The 23,544-nt window shown below is 38.0% G+C and overlaps 1 protein-coding gene across 3 annotated transcripts in view; it reads left to right on the top strand.

Moving 5' to 3' along the window:
- SCHIP1 (schwannomin interacting protein 1) overlaps window positions 1-23,544 on the top strand; it is a 532,563-nt gene that overhangs the window by 350,832 nt on the left and 158,187 nt on the right. The window lies entirely within an intron of this gene.

Below are 23,544 nucleotides of genomic sequence, written 5' to 3'. Positions count from 1 at the left end.
ATTGTTAAAGCAATGTTTATTTTTTTTCTCATCAAGGAATGCTCCAGACTTGCTCATCCCAGAGATTCTATCCATTTTTCCCTTTTATTGATATGTAATAATTTACATATTTATGGGGTACAAGTGGGTGTTCATTATATGCAAAAGAATGTGTAATAATCAAGTCAGGGTAATTGGGTTATCCATTACCTTGAGTGTTTATCATTTTTATGTGTTGGTATCATTTTAAGTCCTCTCTTCTAGTTACTTTGAAGGATATATGATATTTTTGCTAAGTACAGGCACCCTGGTCTGCTAGCAAACATTAGAACTTATTTCTTCTAACTTTATGTTTGTACTCATAACCAACCTTTCTTAAAAGAGGCAAATAGTGTCTCTAGAAATTAAAAATGTAATCATCATATGAAAAAATAAGTGTCTTTTTTTCTGTAATTGAACTTAGCTCCTGAGTCCTTTGTGCTTATGGTGGGAATTACAAATGTATTCATGATTAAAGGTAACTCAGTCACCTCCATATTAAACTCATTCTCTTTTGGGTAAATAACTCAGTACTCAATAACTCAGAACCAATCTAAATTCTGGCACATCCGTGGAGGGTGGTTTGGTCTCCACAGTCTTTTATCATCTGCTGGATACTAACCCTACTCTCCTTTAGTCTTAGGCATTCACTGGCCTCTTCCCTCACTGCACCCACTATAGAAGATCCCATACTCCCTTCCACACTCTGGTCACTCAGCTAGCTCCTGCTCATCCCAACTATAAGACTTGAAGTACATTAACCTGCACCTAGTCCTAGTCTGCTCCTCTAGAAAACACAGAAAATTTCAGCTGCTGGGCTACCCTCTGGAGCCACATGATCTCCATGGGACTGCCTCAGGTCCTCTTTGCCCAAAACCTCACCGGGAAGTTGCATTTTCTCAGACAGGAAGTTGGAGAAAAAAAAAACAAACCCTGCAATCAGATCCACAAACTTATCTGGGTGCTTTATTTTTGACAATCCCACTTCCCTCCCTACTCAGACCCAACCGAAATGGAAAAGGGAACTCTCCTTTTGTTCTCTCCCTCTCTGTCAAGCATCTCACCTGTCCCCAGAAATGGTTCTGTCTCCTCTTTACATTACAGGAAAACACCCTATGTTTATTAAGAATTCTTCCTGTTTTATGATTATTGTATAAACTCTACCCTCTGAGACCTCCAGGCCTTGTATTGATATCGAACCTTTTAGGATTAAAATAACAAAAAATCTCTTACCAAGAACCTTACTCTCAGAGTTGAAAGCTCTTGCTTTGAAGACCCTCTTTTAAAACTCAAAGCTAAGGCCGGGCGCAGTGGCTCACACCTGTAATCCTAGCACTCTGGGAGGCCGAGACGGGCAGATCATTTGAGCTCAGGAGTTGGAGACCAGCCTGAGCAAGAGCGAGACCCCGTCTCTACTAAAAATAGAAAGAAAAAATATATATATAGAAAAATTATCCGGGCATCGTGATGCATGCCTGTACTCCCAGCTACTCGGGAGGCTGAGGCAGGAGGATTGCTTGAGCCCAGGAGTTTGAGGTTGCTGTGAGCTAGGCTGATGCCACGGCACTCTAGCCCAGGCAACAGAGTGAGACTCTGTCTCAAAAATAAATAAATAAATAAATAAATAAAACTCAAAGCAGAGTATGACTATTCTCACCAGCTTCTTTGTGTTCTCCCTTCTCTTAAATGTGTATTTCTTTCAGGCTGAGAGTAGAAGGAAATTCCTAAGAAGGAAAAATACATCCAAGGATTTGATCAGTTTATAAGATTCAAGAGCAGGCCACTGGCAAATTGTATTACTTTAGCATGTACTTTTCATAACTTTGTCAAAAATAGTGTTATTGAGATAATTGAAGATTTGGAACAGATTTACTTTGTTTTTACTTTGTATTTACTTTGGCTGCTAGCCATGAAGATAGAATGAAACTTTTTTTAGATCTCAAAATTAAGAGTGCTATACTGACACCAGCAGGGGTGATTATGTCACCCCTGAATATCAACAGGGAGGGGTTGTTTTTAATGAGAATTGATGTCACACATTGACAATTCAAAAATGACTCTACTTATCACCTAAAAATATTATAATATCTAACATCATTAAAAGTAATTTGAGTTTCATTGAAGCAGAAACTGTTTTCACACAAAAGAATGCAAATTCTAAGATCTCTCTTTCCTTCAAGGATAAAATATATATATATAGAGAGAGAGAGAGAGAGAGAGGGTAAGTGAAATCTGCCAACTTTATATTTAGAAAGAAATTCAGATATGATTTTCATGCCAGCAGTCTTGGGTGTAGACCAAGTAGATAAAGTTATCAGAAAGGACTAATTGGATCCCAATCCATATGTAATTGAGCTGCCACTTTGGTATGCTGGCTATTAATGTTTTAGATGAGAAAGTGCGTTGCTTCTTTCAGCTAGAATTAAAATGTCTACAAAGACAAACTGGAAAAAGCATTAAGAATACAAGACACCCATGGTTTCGTTTGCATATTCCTGATTGTGAGTATAGCTAGAGCACACATTAGTCCTATGGAATCAGCATTTACTTTGTACATCTACATGGGAAGCTAATAACAACAAGGAAAATCCTCCAATTTCCAGGGTTTTAAGTTTGCAGAAAAATTCACCTACAGCTGTAATTTACACAAACAGAACTATAGAGCCTTCCCATTTTTTAAGATTTTACTCAAGTTGTAGAAATTGTTTGAAAAAGTGACTCCATCCATTACTAAATCATTTATGGAATGTCAGAGCTGACGGTATGTGTGTCCTGAAGATCAGTGCAATGGTTTCCACAGCAACTACAGCTCTGTCTGCTCAGATCCTCGTTTTGTGCTTTATTCAGCCTGTGCTAGTAAATCTGGGCCTACAGTGAGTACCTGTAGGTGAGTATAGGTACACACACCTAATTGTGAATGGGGCATTTTTTGTAAGAACTCTATCATGTAACATCATAATCTACTTAACATTTAAACTTGAATCAACAAAGCCTTTTTCAAGACTTTCAAATTCCATGCAGTATACAAAATATTTTTGTAATAAAAACTATGACCAACTGCATATTAAAAAATCAAATGATCATATGTTGAAATAACCCAAAACACCTAAGTTTACAACTGAGCAACAGCCTTGTCACTGATTTAAGAAGAAAAGTCTTCTCTTGGATCCACTGCTAATTCCAGAAACTGGGCTGATAGAATAAGGGGATATTTCAGCTCAATTTTCCTTGAAGCTAGGTATCTGGGGTTCATGAAGCAGCACTTCAGTTTCTTCCAACTGAGCTGCTCAATTACTTTGTAATTCTTGATAAATTGGTTGATTGGGCTCAATGCATCTGTCACACCAGGTCTCAATGCTTGGCTGATTGCTGTGGAGTGCAATTAGCAGGCTGCATTATTTAGAAGACTTGTCCCCACCATGAAAGAGAAGCTCCATGTCAACAACTCTACAGCTTCTTGCTCCACTGTTTTCTATGGCAAGATTTTCTCCTAAATGAATCATTATTTGCATGTGTGGTGTTCATTTCTTAATACAGCCAACAAATATTTAGAGAGTGACTGCCATGAGCAAGGGTGTGCTGGGCACTGGAGGTCTGTCTTGACCCTGCAACAAAATACCTTGAATAGATGAGGTCTAATAAGGACCAGAGCATAGTGAACAGTGTTAGGGAAGATTGTCATTCAGGCCATCCTCAGTGACCAAACCCTTACAACTGCTGTAAAATAGCCACTTCCATGTTGCTTCTTCCATTACAGACTTTCCTCTTACAGTCCAAGGACCTGCCCTACTATTGACCCTTCCTCCAAAGTCTTCTCTATTCTCCTCATGTGCTCCTGTTACCAAATAAATTGCCACTTAATCCCCACTCTCACTTCAGTCCTGCTTTCCACCTTCTTGTTCCTAGAACCACCCAGCTGCTCCATTCCATACCTAGTTTATTTTTCTCAACATTCATCTCTCTTCTCACTGAGGATTTTGAAGTGTTCAAGACACAGGGAAACTCAAGGCCCCATGTGGCTTTTGTCTTTAAACAATTCAGGGCTTGATGGGCTACCAGGAATCAGTTTGGAACTTGGATTTGAGCCTCTGTGGCTGCATAGTAGTCATCTCTCCCTATGCAACCATGGTACTTTTTTTAAAACACACATCACTTCATGTTCTGAATCCCTATAGCTTTCAGAATAATGTTCAAACTGTTTGACAGTTTGACATTCGGTTCATGGTCAAGTCCTACCCACATTTGTAGCCTCCTTTTCCACCAACCTACTGTCCATGCACGCACTCTTTATTCCACCAATATAGAACAGTGTGTACTCCTGCAACCCTGCTGCTGATTCACACCTCCATTATTTCACATGTACTGTTTCCTCCACCTGGAATGCCCTTCTTCCCACGAATAGTGAAGTTAACTTTATTGGTCTTTAGTGGTCCTTCAAACTGTTTATCACATGTTATGCACTGTGCTAAGAGCAGTACATGTATTCCCTGAACCCCAGCTCCAATTTAGATGCCCTTCATTTGGGTTTCATAGCGCTCTGTGAATACCTCTACTAGAGCATCTACCATAAATGGCTCAGTCTCATTCATTTATTCAACAAATATTTATTACTATGTGTCATATAATAGTGGGCAACTCAGACAAGTTTTCTACTCTCCAGTTGTTTTAAGCTAGCAAGGAAGGACAATTGAGGAATAACAATGACATAAATGTCACAGGAGATAAAGTAGAAGATTATGCAGGTATCAGGGTTCTTAACGCAACCGAGGAGGTCAGGAAAGGCTTCCCAAGGAGCCATCCCTCAGTTGGGCCTAAGGCGTGCTCCAGGAAAGGAGAGTAGCCCTTCAAAGGCCAAGAAATGAAGTGTATGGGGCCTCTCTTCAGGTAACCGAAACAAGTTCATTACAAACGGAGAAAATCAGGGTGCTGGCAAGACTCCAAGCTGGAAAGGTCATAGAGGCATTGGCTAGTGCAGGGCTATAAAAGCCTTGTTTAAGGAAATTAGATATTTATCCCCCAAACAATGGGAAAGCCATTGAATGGTTTTAAGAAGGGTAATGACAGGATCACACCACCTTTTAAAATGGTCACTGTGGCTGCCCATTAGAGATGCAGGAAAACTAATCAGGACACTATTCATCATCCAAGTGAGAGGTGCTAGTGGACAGGACTGGATGGTACCAATAGAAATGAAAAAACGGGGACAAATTTTGGAGCTGCTTAGGAGGCAGAATTGACAAGAATTATTAACTTACTAGAAAAAAATATAAAGAAGGGAGAGTCAAGGATAATCCCAAATTTCTGGATTTAGGTAGATGTGGGTGCGATTCTTGTAACTGGGAATTTTTTGATGGAGAAAGAAGAAGCTTTGAGAAAAAGAAGACAAGCTCGGTTTAGGACATGTTGATTCTGAAGTGCATTTTAAAATAAACAATTAGAGTTGTCCACTAGGTATTTGAATATGCATAGATCTAGAGTTCAACGAAGAGGAAGACAGCTTTGGAGATTTGAAAGTCATTATCATATAGATTGTAATTAAGGCCAAGGGGATGGATATAATCCCATTAGACTACAGGTTTAATGAGGCAAGGACCATACATTATTTACCTCTGTATCTCCAGGGTCTCATCTGCGCCTGGAACAGAGTAGGTGCATTGATAATTTTACTGAATAAATGGATGAATGTTAATTAATTAATTAGCAGTGTGAAATACAATCAAGTTTATTTTGAAAAACTCCCTTAATATAAAATATTGAAACATAAAAATCTTTCCATTTATATGCATCAACCAAGTTTTTAGAAAAGCAGAACTAGAATGGGAAATCTAAAAAAAAGTTGGGCAGAATAATAACTACTTTGAAGACTAATGAAATGCATTTCACTTGTACAAATTAAGGCAGAGTTACAGTCCAAAAATTACCAAAGCAGATTGCAAATGCTATTTTATCATCATTTGTACAGTGTCTGTGACGGTGCAATTAAAATTTGATATGATATATGTATTTGTCTGTGCATAATAATTAGCAAAAGACAAAGACATTAAAAGAATAAAGAAAAACCAAAAACAAGCAACCTTTAAGCCACACATTCGGCACCACAAAAACTCGCTTTCAGCAATGGCCTGTCATGCTGCCTTGCATTCCATTTTCCATTCGTTCCCCTCACAGAGCTTACAGGTGGTGACACAACAAAACTCTTCTTATGTATTATCATGGAAATTTTGTAATTACATTCAAAGGGAACTCTTTGAATCTCTTTGTTCTTTTCGTGGACATAACATTTAAATGTAGGCATACATTCCCTGAGACCAAACAGTGTCTGCCAGCCATGGTAATAAATATCAGTTCCATTCCTCAAAGGACAAACATCCCCAGTACTTTTTAAGGATGTCTTTTTCCCCTCTTCTTTTTTTTTTTTTTTTTTTTTTTTTTTTTTGAGACAGAGTCTCACTCTGTTGCCCAGGCTAGAGTGAGTGCCATGGCGTCAGCCTAGCTCACAGCAACCTCAAACTCCTGGGCTCAAGCAATCCTCCTGTCTCAGCCTCCCTAGTAGCTGGGACTACAGGCATGCACCACCATGCCCGGCTAATTTTTTTCTATATATATTTTTAGCTGTCCATATAATTTCTTTCTATTTTTAGTAGAGATGGGGTCTCGCTCTTGCTCAGGCTGGTCTCGAACTCCTGAGCTCAAACGATCCGCCCACCTCGGCCTCCCAGAGTGCTAGGATTACAGGCGTGAGCCACCGCGCCCGGCCCCCCTCTTCTTGATTAAATTATTCTTGATTCTTTCATTTCATCAGAATATCTAGAAAGTACAACACAGAGATTTTTCTTTTCAGTTTTTGCATATAATCCCAGTCATTTGTGCAAAGCCAAAAGATAAATTTCAAGTGAGTCTTTTTCACCAGGGTATTGCGGAGGAAAATGTCCTGGCCAAAGTCAGGCATGGGTTCACATTGTAGTGTCCCTGCTTGATAGGTAGAGGATCTTAGACAAAATCCTTCAACTCCTCTAGGCCTCTCTTGTCTCATCTGTAAAATGAGAGATTGAATTCGGCTAATTCTAAGACTTCTTCAAGCTCTATAATTTTATTATTCTATCCTCAGAAACATTTTATTGCTTTAAACTATGTAGGCTTTATTAAATTTGACTTTGCTTCATTATTTTATCTGTTCTCTATTAAATACCAATTTTTTATATAGTAACTATGTCTCTGTGCCCAGTGGAAACTAAAGCGCTAGAGACATAGCATGAGTGTGGGAACATGATAACACTCATAGTACTGTTTCTATTCTCTGGGCATTTCCTATGTACCAGTCCTTGGCCTAGGAATTTGCTCCATCTCATTTAATCTTTACAGTAGCCCTATATAACAAATATTAATATCTCAGTTTTACAAAAGATGAAACTGGGACTTGTATATGTTGATAACTTGTCAGCTAGAAAGTGCTATTGCTAGATTTCAACCCTGAGTCTGCCTGTCTCCAGAGCCTATGTTTTTAACCATTATGTTATATCTGGATTTCTGGCTGGATCCCACTCTGAGGGTTGGAGTGAACTCAGTAGAAGCAGGTAACACCTGAGGTGGAGTGTTGAGTGAAGCCATCAGGAGCGTTTATTCACAAAACGCAGATTTGACAGGTGAGAAAGGAAGGGAGAACCAAAACTGTGCTGGAGGGCTGCTCAAATTGTGATTGTAAGGCTGCAGGAAGTACAACATGCAAAAGGAGAGGCAAGGGTGGACATGAGAAGATGAGCAATGACATTGATAGCTTCTAGATTCTTAACAGACTTGTCACCAAGTCTTCACCACTAAGGCCAGCTGCAAAGGATTATGTGGAAATTCTCCTTCAAACAGTACCTAGTGATGGCATAAGAAGATAGAATGTGAGTATCTTTAAGACCATGGAAACGGACCCCGGGAAACAAGTGGCAAGTAGGTTGTGCTGGAGTTTCTCCGAGTGGCTCATGAAAGGCACAATAGAGAGACTCTCTGAACGGGGCAAAGAAGGAAAGGAGAGGTGGAAAATGTATACAGGAGGAGATCTCGTGTGCCTGAACGTTATAACTAGGAAGCTACAACATGTGCAGTTGGTGCCGGTGTTCTGTAATGCCAGGCCATCACATTTCACATGGTGCAGACCTCAAAGGTAACCACACCCCCGTTTAGAAAGTTTTTTATCTTAACGAAAGGTGATGTTGAAACATCAGAAGTACATGAATTGCTTTCATCAGACACAGTTGGCTCTTATAAAGTATTCTTGCTTAAAAAATTGAATCTGAATCTAAGCAAACCTCTACATTAACTACCAGTTTACAGTCTATACAGGGGATAGAGAAACGTGTTAAGTAACACCAAAAGGAAGTAATTGTCCAAATCTTAACTGGTACCGGGCCACACAGCTAGTGAAGCTTCATCTGTATTTAAAGCCATTGTCCATCGCTTGCATCACTGCATAAGCTCCACCTCCTTTCAGATCATCAATGGCATTAAGATTCTCACAGGAGCACAAACCCTACTGTAAACTGCACATGTGAGGGATCTAGGTTGCGTGCTCCTTATGAGCATCTAATGCCTGATGATCTGAGGCAGTGATGCTAACACTGGAGAGTGGCTGCAAATACAGATTATCATTAGCAGAAAGGTTTGACTGCACAATAAATGCAATGCCCGTGAATCATCCCAAAACCATCCCCGTCCCCAGTCCATGGAAAAATTGTCTTCTGTGAAACTGGTCCCCAGTACCAAAAAGGTTAGGGACCACTGTTCTATAGGACAAGTGATGCAGTTCCTCCAAAAACAAATGACCCAATTTCTACAACAAATTAATGGCATGAAATAAAGGGAGATAGATTACAGAATAAAAAATACTTAATAGAAATTAATTTAAAAATAAGTAGTTGGTGTAATAATACAACTTCTAGTAATTTATCCTAAGTAAATAATTGGACAAGAGAGTGCAGGTTTATATATGTGAATGTTTATTATTCTGCTGTTTGTAATCGTGGAAATACTGTGCACCCATTGAAAAAGATACAGTATTGGGACAGAAAAATTAAGAGAGGAAAAAAGAAAGTTACAGGCAATAGGTATAGTATGGGATGGTATAGTAATCAGAAAACCTAGATTTTAATGTAAAGGATACTTTCCACTATTGGATCTTGGATGATTAAAGTTCCTATTTCATAGGGATGCTATGAGAATAAATACAATAATGTTAATCACAAAGCCTGGCAGAGTAAACATTCCCTATATCCTAGAATATACAACAGACCTTCTAGAATGGTCACCTCTATCTAGAGAGGAAATTATAGAGATTTTTTTTCCCATTTCTATGTTAAATAGATTTTCACTGTCATTCAATTCTAAAAGTTTTATCATTTTCTTTGTGAGAATGTATGGTTGCATCCATTTTTATAAATTAATAAACTGCATTTTTTACAGTAGTTTTCTGTTCATAACAAAATTGAACAGAAAGTTCATAGTTTTCATATACCTCTTGTCCCCATATGTGCACAACTGTGCTTCCTATCAACAGTGTATCTCCTTTTTAAACCATGATAATTTTAAATTTTAAATTTTCAAATAAATGATTACTTTTAACTGCTAATTTGATATTTAATTATGCAATCATCAGAAAATGGTTTGGATGATCTTGATTCTTTAAGAATTTATATTTAAACTTTCATTTTCCTATGTAACCTAATATACAGTACACATCTGAAAAGAAGGTGTATTTTCTGTACATGGGGTTCTATATGTTTTCTCTGTGATCTGTCATTTTTAATATATATTTTAAAATCTGATTACAGTTGTGGACTTGTCCATTTTTCCTTGTAATTTTTTGTATTTTCTTGTATTTTCAAGGTTATGTAGTGGCCGTCTTAATCCTGAGTGATCTTTTTATGCCCTGTCTTCTATTTTCTTACGCAAACTGTTTACACAGGGTAGCACAGAGAAGGAGTAACAGGAGCCACTGGGAAGACTTTGAGCAATATAAAAGTCAGAACAGTGTAGCGGTTACTAATATGTTCTTTGAGTGAAGACTGACTTAGATTGAAGTCCAAGCTCTGAAGCTTGTCACCTGTAACCCTCAATTTGTTCATCTGAAAAGTGGGATAATGGTAATAACAGCACCCACCTGAATCCAATCCACGCCTTTGAGATGCCTTGGAGTAATCGCTGGAACATTGCAGAATCCTGACAAATTTCCTGAAAGTCCTAATTGGGACACAAATCAATGTTGTCTTTGAATAATATATGAGCTTGAGAGAGTTCACTTACTTGTAGTAATGAAAAGGGAATTGTAAAAAAATATTTTCCTAGCTAAACTAAAGTCCCTCTGTGGTAATTATAGTGTAACTGGTCAGTGTTCCTGAAACATTCGTTCATTACCCCAATTTTTACAGGCACTAGGGGAGCTGGGGAAAAAGGATAAATTTCCTGATTTCCTCATTTCATTATATATTCTGGAGACAAAAGGAAATCTTGCCTCAATTATCATTTCTCGAGTAAATTCTGACTAAACCAAAGTAATTTATTTATTTTGTCATAATACCTCTAATAATAGAATTTTTATTTAATGTCTGTTCCTTTCACTTTTCTGTATAAATTGCTATCTTTCTTTTTTTTTTCCATGAAAGCTCATAAAGCCAAACCTAATCTCCTCCTGACAAAATACATCCAAAGAAGTAAGCTTCAAAGTCTGCAGATGGCTAAAAGGAATGCCCTGCCTGGAATGGATAGTTTATCATAGTTGTGAATGTTTAACTTTCCAAAGTATTCACAGGATTTAGTAGATTGATCCAGCTCTAAAAAACATCTTTTTCTGGCCGTTATTTCAGAGCTCAATTCCGTTTAATAACAATTATTTGTGTCTCTACTATGTGCCAGGCAGTGTTCTAGGAATTGGGGAAACCAAAACTGGTGAGACATGGTCCACGGGGAAGGAAATCCTAGTCTGTTTAGTAAGCAAGTAAAGCAATGAATTAATAGAGGTTTACACCAGAGGTTGAAAACATTTGACCCATATAGCATGCTTATTTTTAATCCAGAAAGTTCAAATTCAAACATGAGTTCGGAGGTTCTCTGAAAAAGTCAGCAAATACAGAAACTGTAGCATTTTGTACCCACATTTCTGTATGGCTGCAGTCAACCAGCACTAAGAAGCCATGGAGTACTACTCAGCTATAAGAAACAATGGTGATATAGCACCTCTTGTATTTTCCTGGAAAGAGTTGGAGCCCATTCTACTAAGTGAAGTACCCCAAGAATGGAAAAATAAGCACCACATGTACTCACCATCAGATTGGTTTCACTGATCCTCACCTAAAAGCACATTTTTAGGAATAGCATTGATCAGGCGTTGGGCAGATATGGGTGGGAGAGGGGATGGGTGTATACATACATAATGAGTGCGATGCGCACTGTCTAGGGGATAGACACGTTTGAAGCTCTGACTCAGGGGGATCGGGGGCCAAGGACAATATATGTAACCTAAACTTTTGTACCCCCACAATATGCTGAAATAAGAATTAAAAAAAAGTGGAAAAAAAAAAAAAAAGAACTCCTATTCTTTTTAGATGGCACACGTACTCCTCAGGTGGCCATAGTCTGCTCCAGCCTGCCTTGCACACTTGGGTTATCTGCCTGGCTGCTGTAGGATGGGACACTTGTGACCCATGTCCTATAACAGATAACCACAAACAAGATGGTTTTCTGAATAACCAATGTTCACCTCCACAGCACTTACAGGCTGTGTCTTGATCCTTTCTTTTTATACAGGCAAAATTCTAAACAAAATTATTTTAATAAATATAAAAACCCATGCCCCATCATTAATTATACTGCAGGAGACCCTAGGGCAGCAAGGAATGCTCTTGAAGTTTCTTTCGTTAAAAGAAAAGGTACTGAATCTGTGAAACTGTACAGTGAATTGGACCAGATTACTCTTTATAAAAGCAGTTCCTGAATTGATGTTTGTTCACAATGGCAAACCTACATGTTTATGTTTTTGAGATCCTTTCAGCAAATAACCTATAAGTGTTGAACATAGGAAGGAAAAAAAAAGATTGGCTGTTAACCAGAGAACATCTGTAAATAATTGCCATACAGTCATATCCTAACTTCAAATGTGTGATACAGAGCTCACTATATCTGAAAAAGTCAGCTACTAAGAGCAAGAAGCTAAGCTGAATTCTGACAAGAAAAAAAATGCACTCTGAAAACAAATTGCCCAGATTCCTCCTACCTGGTGAATTTAGAACCTGATGTTAGTTTCTGATTGAAATTTTCAGAAAATGAGAAAAGCATTTGAAATTGAAAGTGCAATTGCATTCGTGCACTTAATTTTCTAAGGTTCAGCTACAACAACTTTATTATACACAGTTCGTACATTTCAAAACTCTAAAAATATTTTTTCCAGTTCCATGAAAGGGCTATTTTCAAAACCAAGGTATAGCGAGAGTTTATGGTGACCTTTTGAAACAAGTAGACTTGTCAGTTAAAAACAGTCAATGATATCCTTTTACTTGCATTTCCATTTCTAAAAATGACAATTCTTCCTTAAACAATTGTCAGTATAATTGACAGAGTATATGCACTTATTCTTTATCTTGTTTTTCATCCCCTGAGTACCCAGGTGTAAAGAAGGAAGCTATTGTTTGGGACTTTGAGCTAAATTCATAGATTTAATCTTAATTCAGCCAAGTGATTAGAATCCAGTGTGGTATCTGCTTGGACTGAAGCAGGAGAGGAGGGTCAGCCCTACAGAATCAAGGGTTTCAAGAACAGAGATGCGGTACGAAGTAGAGCCCAGGGCATTTGTACATTGAATAAGCAAGAACTTTAGTCCATTAACCATTTACATTGAAGGAAATTATTCTTCCAAATTATCTTCCATACATGTTCACTTTTCAAATCTTTTCCCTCTTGTTAACCTAAGAATATGTAGCAGACAAAAAAAATTTGAGTTAAAGCTTGGCAGTAAATGATATTTACCAATAACCTGGGATGAATTTCACCCAAGATTTGTAGCTCACCTACCATAAAGATATGGGTAAATTGTGTCACACAAAAACTGCAAAATTGGACTAGAGGTCCCAGAGCAGAACATACCACAATATTTTAGAAAAACTGGATTCCCAAGCAATCCTGCTACTGGAGCCAACCCCTGACACTTCTCTGCTTTCTAGTGCCCTGGAACATTTTGGAGGCACTAGTGTCTCTCAGCATGTACAAATCATCCATACCAGCAATCATTTAGATGACTTCCACTTACACTGTCAAGCTGTTATTCCTATAAGAAAGAAGAAACATAGGGATTCAGAGAACTTGAGTTCTTTCTTATGTGTTGAACCGTGCTTGGACAAAAGTCATTCTACTTGGTCTACATTCATGCAGTTTGTCTTTCTCCAAACATACTCTTCCTTCTTTCCCCTCTGTGTTTTGCAAGTTCTGGTGTCTCCATCTCTTGTTTCCTCACTTAGTAAACTCCTACTCATCCCCACAATAAAAGCCCAAGCCTTTCCTCCTCTGAGGAGTCCTCCCTGACTATTTGTCAAGGCTTTATTTGTCTGCATAAAATAACCTTAAATATACTTTAAAATAATTATGGTCTTATCTATCTGTCCAATGCAAGTGAGTGCAGATGTCATGTCTTTCCTGTATTGAGTGCCAAAGTTTGAGCTGGGGCTCAGAAAACATGTTGAATGAATGAATGAATATATCCGTACTAAAATGCACTAGAATGTTTGCCCATTAGAACAGAGACTGTCTTGTTCATTACCAAAGAGTATATTGATTTCGATGATTCTCAGGCATGTCCCCTTTAAATAAGGAAATTGGAAAAGCAAACATCCTGGTATCTGCCAGTAACTTAGTAAATATCTCTTGAACAAATAAATATTTTTAAGTGAAAAGCTATATCTCATATTAGGCAATTCTATTGGAAATTAAAATGGGAATTTCCTTGAAAGAAAATAATTTCTTCACACCAAAAAGACTTCCTTTCAAGAGTGTTTGAATCCTGTTCTTGAAACCAAAAGAATCAATGGCACAAGTAGAGATACGGCTTAGCAGCAATACAACTGTAACAAGATAATATTTTTAAAAATTAATTTCGGCCGGGCGCGGTGGCTCATGCCTGTAATCCTAGCACTCTGGGAGGCTGAGGTGGGTGGATCGTTTGAGCTCAGGAGTTCGAGACCAGCCTGAGCAAGAGCGAGACCCCACCTCTACCAAAAATAGAAAGAAGTTATATGGACAGCTAAAAATATATATAGAAAAAATTAGCCAGGCATGGTGGCGCATGCCTGTAGTCCCAGCTACTCGGGAGGCTGAGACAGGAGGATCGCTTGAGCTCAGGAGTTTGAGGTTGCTGTGAGCTAGGCTGACGCCACGGCACTCACTCTAGCCTGGGCAACAGAGTGAGACTCTGTCTCAAAAAAAAAAAAAAAAAAAAAAAAATTAATTTTGCGCTCTTCTCTTTTCAACTTCCTTTTATGTGACCACATTGTCTCAAGGAAAGTGGGATGGTTAGATTGAGAATAAAGGGAATAAATGGTACATGTTGAGCTTTGTGACTCTCAAGCAGGATTTTGAGAATCAAGGAGACATCTTGAGGGAGCCCAGAGACCATGCATAAAAATAGAAAGAGATTAGGTGAAGGGCCAAGACTCCAGTCTCCACCCCTTCCAAGGAGGACCAGCAGATACTAGAATATCACTTAGAGTCAGGGGATGACGGTGAAGAGGCCCTGATCTGGGGTGGCACAGGACAGAAGCTTGGTGGATGTGAGGATCTTGAACATCACTGGACTGCCCAGAACTATTGGCGCTCAGTACCAGGCGGAAGCTGATCTCACTAATCATAACTCAAAGAGCACTGCACACAGCACGGGTGGAGGAGCTACCTTGCTATTCTTTTGTTCAACTGGTGTTCTCATGGCACCTGTGGTTTTTCCAGCCTAGAACATTCACCTATATCCTAAGACTTTTCTGAACTCCATGCATACTGCCCCATGTGCATAACCTCCATTTTTCAGTTGTCCAGGATATCCTTAAGCCGTTTGCCAGTCCCTTAAATAGGGTGAATGAGAATCCTTGACTTCCAGTGTGGCAAGGGAACTGGAGGGGTATGAGAGAGAGAGGCACAGCTCAGGTACTTGAGAAACAGATCAAACTACCCTCATTACACAGATTTTAAGTGGGAAGTTGGAGTGGTCTGCAAATTCTGTGTGAATCAGTGGTAAGATTAAATTAGCACAATCTCAGTTTAGAATCTATTAAGTCTGGCCAGACCATACCTACTATTCAGATCTTTTCCCTGAGTAACAAACATGAGGAGCACAGGTTCAGGAGAATGTGGACAAGATGATCATAAGAGGGCAGCCTAAGGCACTGGGCACACATGGCCTGGAAAAGAGAAGACTTGGGTGAAAGCCTTCATGAGGAACAGGTAAGGGGAGAGCACTGGAACTCATTAGCATACTCCCTACTCCCCTGAGCATGGCTGGGACCAGCAATCAGAGTGGTCCAAAGACAGAGTGTTCAAGATCAGGTGGTTCATTAGTTGGTGAAAATGGTGCCAAAGGACTTCTGATAGGTGAATGGGATAGTTAGCTGCGGGAGTGACTCCTGACTCTGAGAATCTTTAATTCTATGAGATAAAGATAAAGAATTCATTTAATTAATCAACATTTATTGAGCACTTGTATGTCAGGCACTATGTTTAGTGTGGAGATGTAATAGAGCAAAATCTGACATGGCCTCTCATGTAGCTTACAGTCTAGAGGAGAGACAATAAACTTCAATAAAATGATCATACAAACAAACATAAATTTAGATGGTGATAAGTGTTATAAAGGAGGAATCCACAGTACTATAAGAACTATTATGAGGAGTATACCTGGGTAGGACTGTGAAGATGCCTCTCTACGGTCATGACTGATAAATTCATTATCCAAAATAGTTTCACCCCTTGACGGTAGGCAACTCACCTGGCCAACGTCTACATCCTTTTCCTCATCTGGAGCACTCTCTAAACTCTCTGAGCATTGTTGTTTTTGTTGTTGTTCTTCTTCTTCTTCTCTTGCTCTCCCTCTCTCTCATTCCCTCTCTCCTTCACTCTTCTTCCTTCTCTTCAAAGCTTCCCTGTCTCTCCCCATCTTCCAGAACACAAAGCCAGTGTTCTTGGCAGCTTAAGCTAGAACAGCACCTGACACAAAGTGGGCCTGGGTCCTACTAAAGCCCCTGTGTCAGAGGACACAAAAGGCCTGGGTCTATTCCGGGAAAGAGGAGAGGGATAAACAGAGAGAAGAAAGAATAAAACAATAGTTCACCAAATAACCTGTGCACTCATTCCCAGTGTAGACAATTGGAATAAAAAAAATAGGTCCATTGGAAGACATTGGAAGAGAACAAGGGAGCCTGGGTGATGTGGTCCTCAAAGCCAGACTTCTCAGGCACATAGTATGTTAGAGAAGAGCAGATAATGGGTCAAAGTGGGGGAGGGTGGTGCTGAAAGTAGTGTCGTTACCTGTGATGAACATTTACACCATCAAAAGAGATTAGCTCATTCTTGAAATGAAACAAGTATAAAAATGAAGAAAAGATTAGTGATTGTCAGGAGTTAAAGAGGGGGGTTGGGTGGGCAGAGAAGAAGTGTGGCTATGAAAGGACAATATGAGGGATTCTTGTGAGGATGAAAATACTCTGTGTCTTGACTGTGTGTCAGTAGCTTAACTGTGATATCGTACTATAGTTTTGCAAGATATTACCTTTGGTGGAAACTGAGTAAAAGGTACACAAGATCTCTAGTACTATTTTTATAACAGCATGTAAATTATAATTATCTCAAAATAAACTATTTAATTAAAAAATAAAAATCAGATTAACTTAACATCAGATGCTGGATATTTCCTGATGTTATTTTATTATAAAAAAGTATAATTATTTGCTTACCAAAAAGACTGAGTCTTTCATTTGATTTAAACAGAAATCTGTAACTCCTGGGATTCTTAGTAACAATCACTGAAAAAACTAAATTTTGCAAAGAATTCCTCACTCTTCAACTTGACCACATCCTGTTAGATTGAAAAAATCCCAAACATACCCATGCACAGCCTTGGTCTGTTAAGACATTGGAGGAAATAAATGCCTGAGCATGTAGAGGCAGAGAGAACTGAGAACAGGTGTCTTCTGGAAATAATAAAAGAAATAGAGCAGAGGGAATGAAGGCAGTTTTTCAAATATTTATTCATTCTCCATCGTGTTTAATAGCAGTTTCAGGTCTTATATTGAATAGCAGTATTGTTTAATAGCAGCATTAAACAGTGCAATAAAAATTTCACACTTGTTACAGAAAACAGAAATTGCTCTATTATTAAAAGGATGAGTGAAAACAAGTATTGGCAAAGATGTTGATGAAAGGGAACCCTTGTACACTGCTGGTGGGAATGTAAATTAGTACAGCCACTATGGAGAACAGCATGGAGTTTCCACAAAAAAACTACAAATAGAACTACCATATGATCCAGCAGTCCAACTTCTGGATATATATCTAAAAAAATTAAAATTGTTATGTTGAAGAAACGTCTGCACTCCATGTTCATTCCACATTAACCAAGATATGGAATCAACCTAAGTATCCATCAACAGATGAATGGATTTTTTTTAAATGTGCTTTACATCCATAATGGAATACCATGAAGTCTTAAAAAACTATGAAATTCTGTCATTTTTGACAATATGGGTGAATCTACATGACATTATACTAAGTGAAATAAACCAGGCACAGCAAAACAAATATTGCATGATATCTCTTATATGTGAAATCTAAAAATTTGAATTCACAGAAGTAGAGTGGAGTACCAACAGCTGGTGGGGGGAGGTGGGGGGTGGTGGGTGGAGAAAGGTTAAAGGCTACAAAGTTTCAGTTAGAAAACTAAAGCAGCTTTGATGATCTATTGCACAGAAAGATGACTATAGTTAAAATAATATATTGTATATTTCAAAATTGCTAAAAGAGTACATTTCAAATGTTCTTATCACAAAGACATTATAAGTATGTGAGGCAATAGATATGTTAATTAGCTTAATTTGCTTATTCCACAATGTGTACATGTATCAAGACATTATAATGTACCCATAAATGTGTACAATTATTAGTTGTCAATTAAAAATAAAAATTAAATTTAAAAAGATAAAAATCATCTCAAAATGAATTAAAGACTTAAATGTAAGATCTGAAACTGTAAAACCAAAAAAAATTAAAACTACACTAGAATTCTTTTTAGTATGTGAATAAATCCAAATGAAGAGAAAGCCAGGGTGGTAACCATGAGACACAGTCAGGAGTAGGGATAGTACACAAGGTACAAGCATGAAGTCATATTTGCTGCGGAAAGTCAGACACTCAGGCGGTGTTTGGCCTTAACCTTTCTAACAGCCGATGCAAAAAATGAACGTGATCTATTACATGATTATAAGATAAAACTTGACTGGAAAGAAATCTCTTTGTTGTGTACTCATAGAGGTGACATTACAGTTTACTCACCAACATCTTCAGGATTAATAAAAATAGTTTTAGAGTTTGGTAAAAACAGTTAACAGGGACCTAAGTAATGCAATTTAGGTATACAGTTTCCTGGCTTTGATTTCGGGATATTTTGGAGTATGTTCAAAATGAAAGAATTACATTCTTTATAAAATCAAATAATTTTTTTCAACCAAGTTTTGAATAAGTATCAGTGCAGCAGCAAACTCTACCTCAAATCCTTATGGGGTCCAAGAAAGTAAAACAATGAAAAGAAGTGGATGTCTGTTAAATACAAACACTACAAACACAGTGAAAAAGATCATTTGACAAATGGCCTCCATTTAGGGGGTACAATAAGGAATGATAGGGACTGTGCAACCTGGATCCTACTACTCACATCCAGCCTATTGTTATCATAACCAAAACAGGGAACAGATGTCGCCAGAGCTCTTATTTTTCCTGTGTATTAGTCAGAGTTCTGTTATAGAAAACAGAAACTGCTCTAGCTATTTTAAGCATTAAGGGCAAAGGGTATCAACACAGGGAATTAGGTGCTCACAATGTGTTGAGGCTGGGCCTCCACGAATGACTGCCAGAGAACAATGAAGATCCAGCCCTGAAGGAAGCTGCCAATTCTGCCTTAGCCAGGAAGACGGGAAATCAGGAAGCTTCCCCTGAACCATTAGCTGTAAGAATGATCTAGGGAATAGGAAGCTGCTGCTGCTGTCACTGTTGGCTCCAGAGCCGTGCCCCACCTGTCAGGTCCACACTAGCAACAAAAATAACAACAGCGTAAAGATGCTGCTGACCCCACCTCTTGACCCTTAGAAAGCTGATGGCAGGAACACTGCTATAAAAAACCCAAAGCATCCTTGACGAGATTGTGCTTGCCACCAGGAGCAGCTGGGACTGCTGCTTTGGAAATCTCACTTGAATGTGTCTGGCTGGTCAAAGCTAAAGCCAAGTCATGTCCAGATGCCCAGTTTAAAAATGTCATTTTTAGCTGCCCAGCCTCTGGGTGCATGGTGGTGAAAGGGGTGGGAGTAGAGGGCAAGGCATGGAATGTAAGTAATAATCCATTTTATCCACTATATCGTATTTTTAGGCAAAACTCACCTGAGCTTTTTAATGTTGGCAATTAATTCAATGTTTTAAAAAAATAATTGATAGGCAGGTCAATAGTGTAGAAGTCAAGAAAATACATCCATGAACAGATTCAGCTTCATTACAAGTAACTGGATGGGGTAGTTTCTGATCCACCTCAATGCATGGAGGGAGAGGTCAAATTCTCCCCTCCCCCCACCCTCACCCTCCCACCTCACATACAGGTGAATAACAATGTGTATGGTGTACTTAAAATTGCATTTATTATTACAAAGGTAGTAAATGCCTGATAAGGTAATGTTTCAACAACACACAAGTTCACACAGTAAAAGTTAATTTCTATTCTCTCACTGCCCATTGCCACTCCCCAGATATAACCTGGAAAAACTTCATGAAATCAATCAGACTTTACCACGTTTGAAGTAGAATCTGCTAGAAGCATTCTTTGTTTCAGGGGTTCTGCCAAGAGAAAGCTAGAGCCAAGGTACTGGACTACTAAGAGAACCTATCCAATATGAGTAGGTGTGGCAGGGGTTTAATTTGGCTGGTAAATCCAATGACTGAGGAGGGGGTGATCTCTCCAAAGTGGAGAGGTCATATTCAGCTTTCAAACAAAGGTAATTTCTTATATCATATTTTATTGCCAAGCAAACAAATACAATTTTCTGTATCAGACATGTTTTACAAGCTTTGTGGTGATCTCAGACTTTGTGGTTAACGATCACACTTATTGTTAATATTTGAATATCTTAGAGAATGTCTTCCCCTCCTCAGTAAACATTAAAAAAGAAAAGCTATAATTTATCATATTTTAAAACACTGTAGGCAAATATTTAAATTTAAATAAGACCTTTTTTCCCCTAGCTTATGTTTCAACAATGTTCCCTGTTTATTGTGCTCCTGTTTTTACTAGAAAGTAAATATTCTTTAATCTTCTCTTTCTTATGAAGAAGAATAATAATCAGCACTTCTCAAAGTACTTGGGTCAATAAGACATCTCCTCCTCAAGGCATCTCATCATATCCACAATGATCTATAATTTCACTTACAGTTAGCCAAAGTCAAATCAAAGGTTTAGGCTTCTAATTTTTATTTATTTATTTATTTATTTATTTTTATTTCAGCATATTACGGGGGTACAAATGTTTAGGTTACATATATTGCCTTTGCCCCACCCAAGTCAGAGCTTCAGACGTGTCCATCTCCCAGAGCCCATATGTATTCAGTGCTCCAGGAACTGGGGAAGTATTTTACAGCCTCTTAGACGTCTGAGTCTTTGAACAGAACATTAGTTCATCCAGAATTTGAATTCTATTTTGTTTCTTCAGTCCTCTTAGAGATTGGAGAACTACTACTGAATCGTGATGTTGTTTTTCTTATCAAAATACTTACATATTAATTTAGAAACAATGGCGTTTCATAAAGGTAAGAACTTAGTCATCACCAGTGACCCCACCATTTGAATATTTCTATCACTAAAGATTTCCTATATATTTTTTCTTTCTTTATAAATGTAAACATTTTAAAAATGAGATTATACTGTATATTCTCTTTTGCAATGTGTTTTTCTTTGCTCTTGAAACAGAAAGGTTTCACAAGTATATTTCCATATTATTAAATAGTTTTCTACAAGAACATTTTTAATGACTATCTCATTGCATGGTCTCAGAGTTTACTTTATATCCCAGGTCAGAATTTTTTTCAATTTTTTTTCAATTTTTTTAAAAATTTCAGCATATTACAGGGATACAAATGTTTTGCTTACATACATTGTTATTTTAATAGATTTAGGGTATACAAGTGATTTTTGTTACATGGATGAATTGTATAGTGGAGAAGTCTAGGCTTTTAGTGTACCCATCACCTGAATAGTACATATATGTTGTACCCAATATGTAAGTTTTTATCCTGCACCCTCCTGCCATCCTCCCTTTTCTGAGTCTCCAAAGTCTATTTTGTCACTCTGTATGACCATATATACTGGGTTGGAATTTTAAGTTAGTTCTGTTCTTCACCGTTATATGTATGTTATGTTTATTTAGTTTCTTGTCTTAGGGAGAACCTAACCCTAACCCCACATATGGTCTCTATGCATGATATGACACTTCTCCTCCCAGACAAAGCTGATTGGGTGAGGACAGTCAATCTATTGGCACTCAGTAAGTGATCAGTCTAAATCAGTCAAGAATTTTAACTAAGAGACCCAGAAAAAGCAGGTGAGAGATGGCATTTCAAATGAAAGATGCCTTGCAACCTAATATATGCAACCAAAAGAACCTTGACTAAAACACAGTGACAAAGCTTGAGACTGAATCTTCTTTTTACATATTTATGAGTATTTCTTTAATTATTTAATTTATTGAGAATTATTAATTTATTAAGACTTGGTATTTTAATTCTTAGCATTGGAATCACTAGCTCAACTTTATACAGTTTTAAGGCTTTTGATGCGTATTGCCAAATTACTCTCTAGAAGTATTGAACCAGATTATTTTTTTCACAACCACCACTAAAGGTTAATTTGTTTACCAGTTTGATTTCCAAAATAGTATCTTGTTGTCTTAAGTTGCATATCTATGATTTCTGAGTGAGTTTTAACATTTTCTATAGGGATTGACCATTTGTATTTCTTCTTTTTTTTTTTTTTGGAGACAGAGCCTCCCTCTGTTGCCCAGGCTAGAGTGCCATGGCAGAAGCCTAGCTCACAGCAACCTCAAACTCCTGGGCTCAAGCAATCCTTCTGCCTCAGCCTCCCGAGTAGTTGAGACTACAGGCATGTACCACCATGCCCGACTAATTTTTCCTATACATTTTTAGTTGTCTAGCTAATTTCTTTCTATTTTTAGTAGAGACGCGGTCTCGCTCTTGCTCAGGCTGGTCTTGAACTCCTGACCTCAAGCAATCCTCCCACCTTGGCCTCCCAAAGTGCTAGGATTATATGCATGACCCACCACTGTGCCTGGCCCTGTATTTTTTCTTTTTCTTATTTCCTATTCGTATCATTTGCTGATCTTTTTCTGTTGGAATAATCGTATTTTTCTCATTTATTTAAAATAACTCCTTACAGATTTTAATCTTAATCAGGACCTTTTTCATTGTGAGCTAGTGGGAGTTAGGAGGAAGGGCAGGAAATGATGGACCAAGGGTTTAGATAAAGATCTGCAGCCAAAAGCCAAAAAAGGACCAGGTCAGGAGACACTCTGCCTCCTGGCTCCTCCCCCTCTTCCCCAGATCAGCTTCTTTTGTCCCTGGCCATTCACAGAGATTTTCAAAGGATATATAAACATAGACATGTTTAAGGGAATTAATTTACAGATTTTCAAATTTCATATAACTTATTTGTAAAATTGACTGCCCGAGAGATCCTTTCCTCCCTCCCTTTTCAAGTAACTTTCTCCCATTTTACAAGATCTTGCTGTGGTAATTCATACTGGGCTGTAATATACTCTGGAGCTCCACATAAAAGGATAATTTGAAATTTTGGTAAGGATGTTGAGAAAATGAATGACTCTAATGCCTGGGTAACAAATTTCTTTGCAAGTGACATGGTTGCTAAATCTTTGCCTTCAATAGAATTCAAGGGGGACACAATTCAGTTGTCAGCTGATAAATTATTAAAATTCTTTATTCTAGATCACTATGTGCATATAACTCAATGGGAATTGAGTGACATTGTTATAACCACCTTCATTTCCATCTACATGAACAAGATTTCTCAATGTTTTCATTAAGAGATGCATTTTCAAGAATTTAAATTTTTCATTCTTAATAATTACCTATCAAAAGTTGTAATATATTTATGTCATTTAGATGTTGTATGCCCTATGTGCATCAGGATAGTGTAAGCTACCTCACAGTAATGGATAAACCTAAACCTTCAAT

This window comes from Eulemur rufifrons, chromosome 7, assembly GCF_041146395.1.
Source record: "Eulemur rufifrons isolate Redbay chromosome 7, OSU_ERuf_1, whole genome shotgun sequence".
Taxonomy (NCBI): domain Eukaryota; kingdom Metazoa; phylum Chordata; class Mammalia; order Primates; family Lemuridae; genus Eulemur; species Eulemur rufifrons.
The sequence above is the reverse complement of the archived record's forward strand: the minus strand, read 5'-3'. Positions and strand labels throughout refer to the sequence as shown.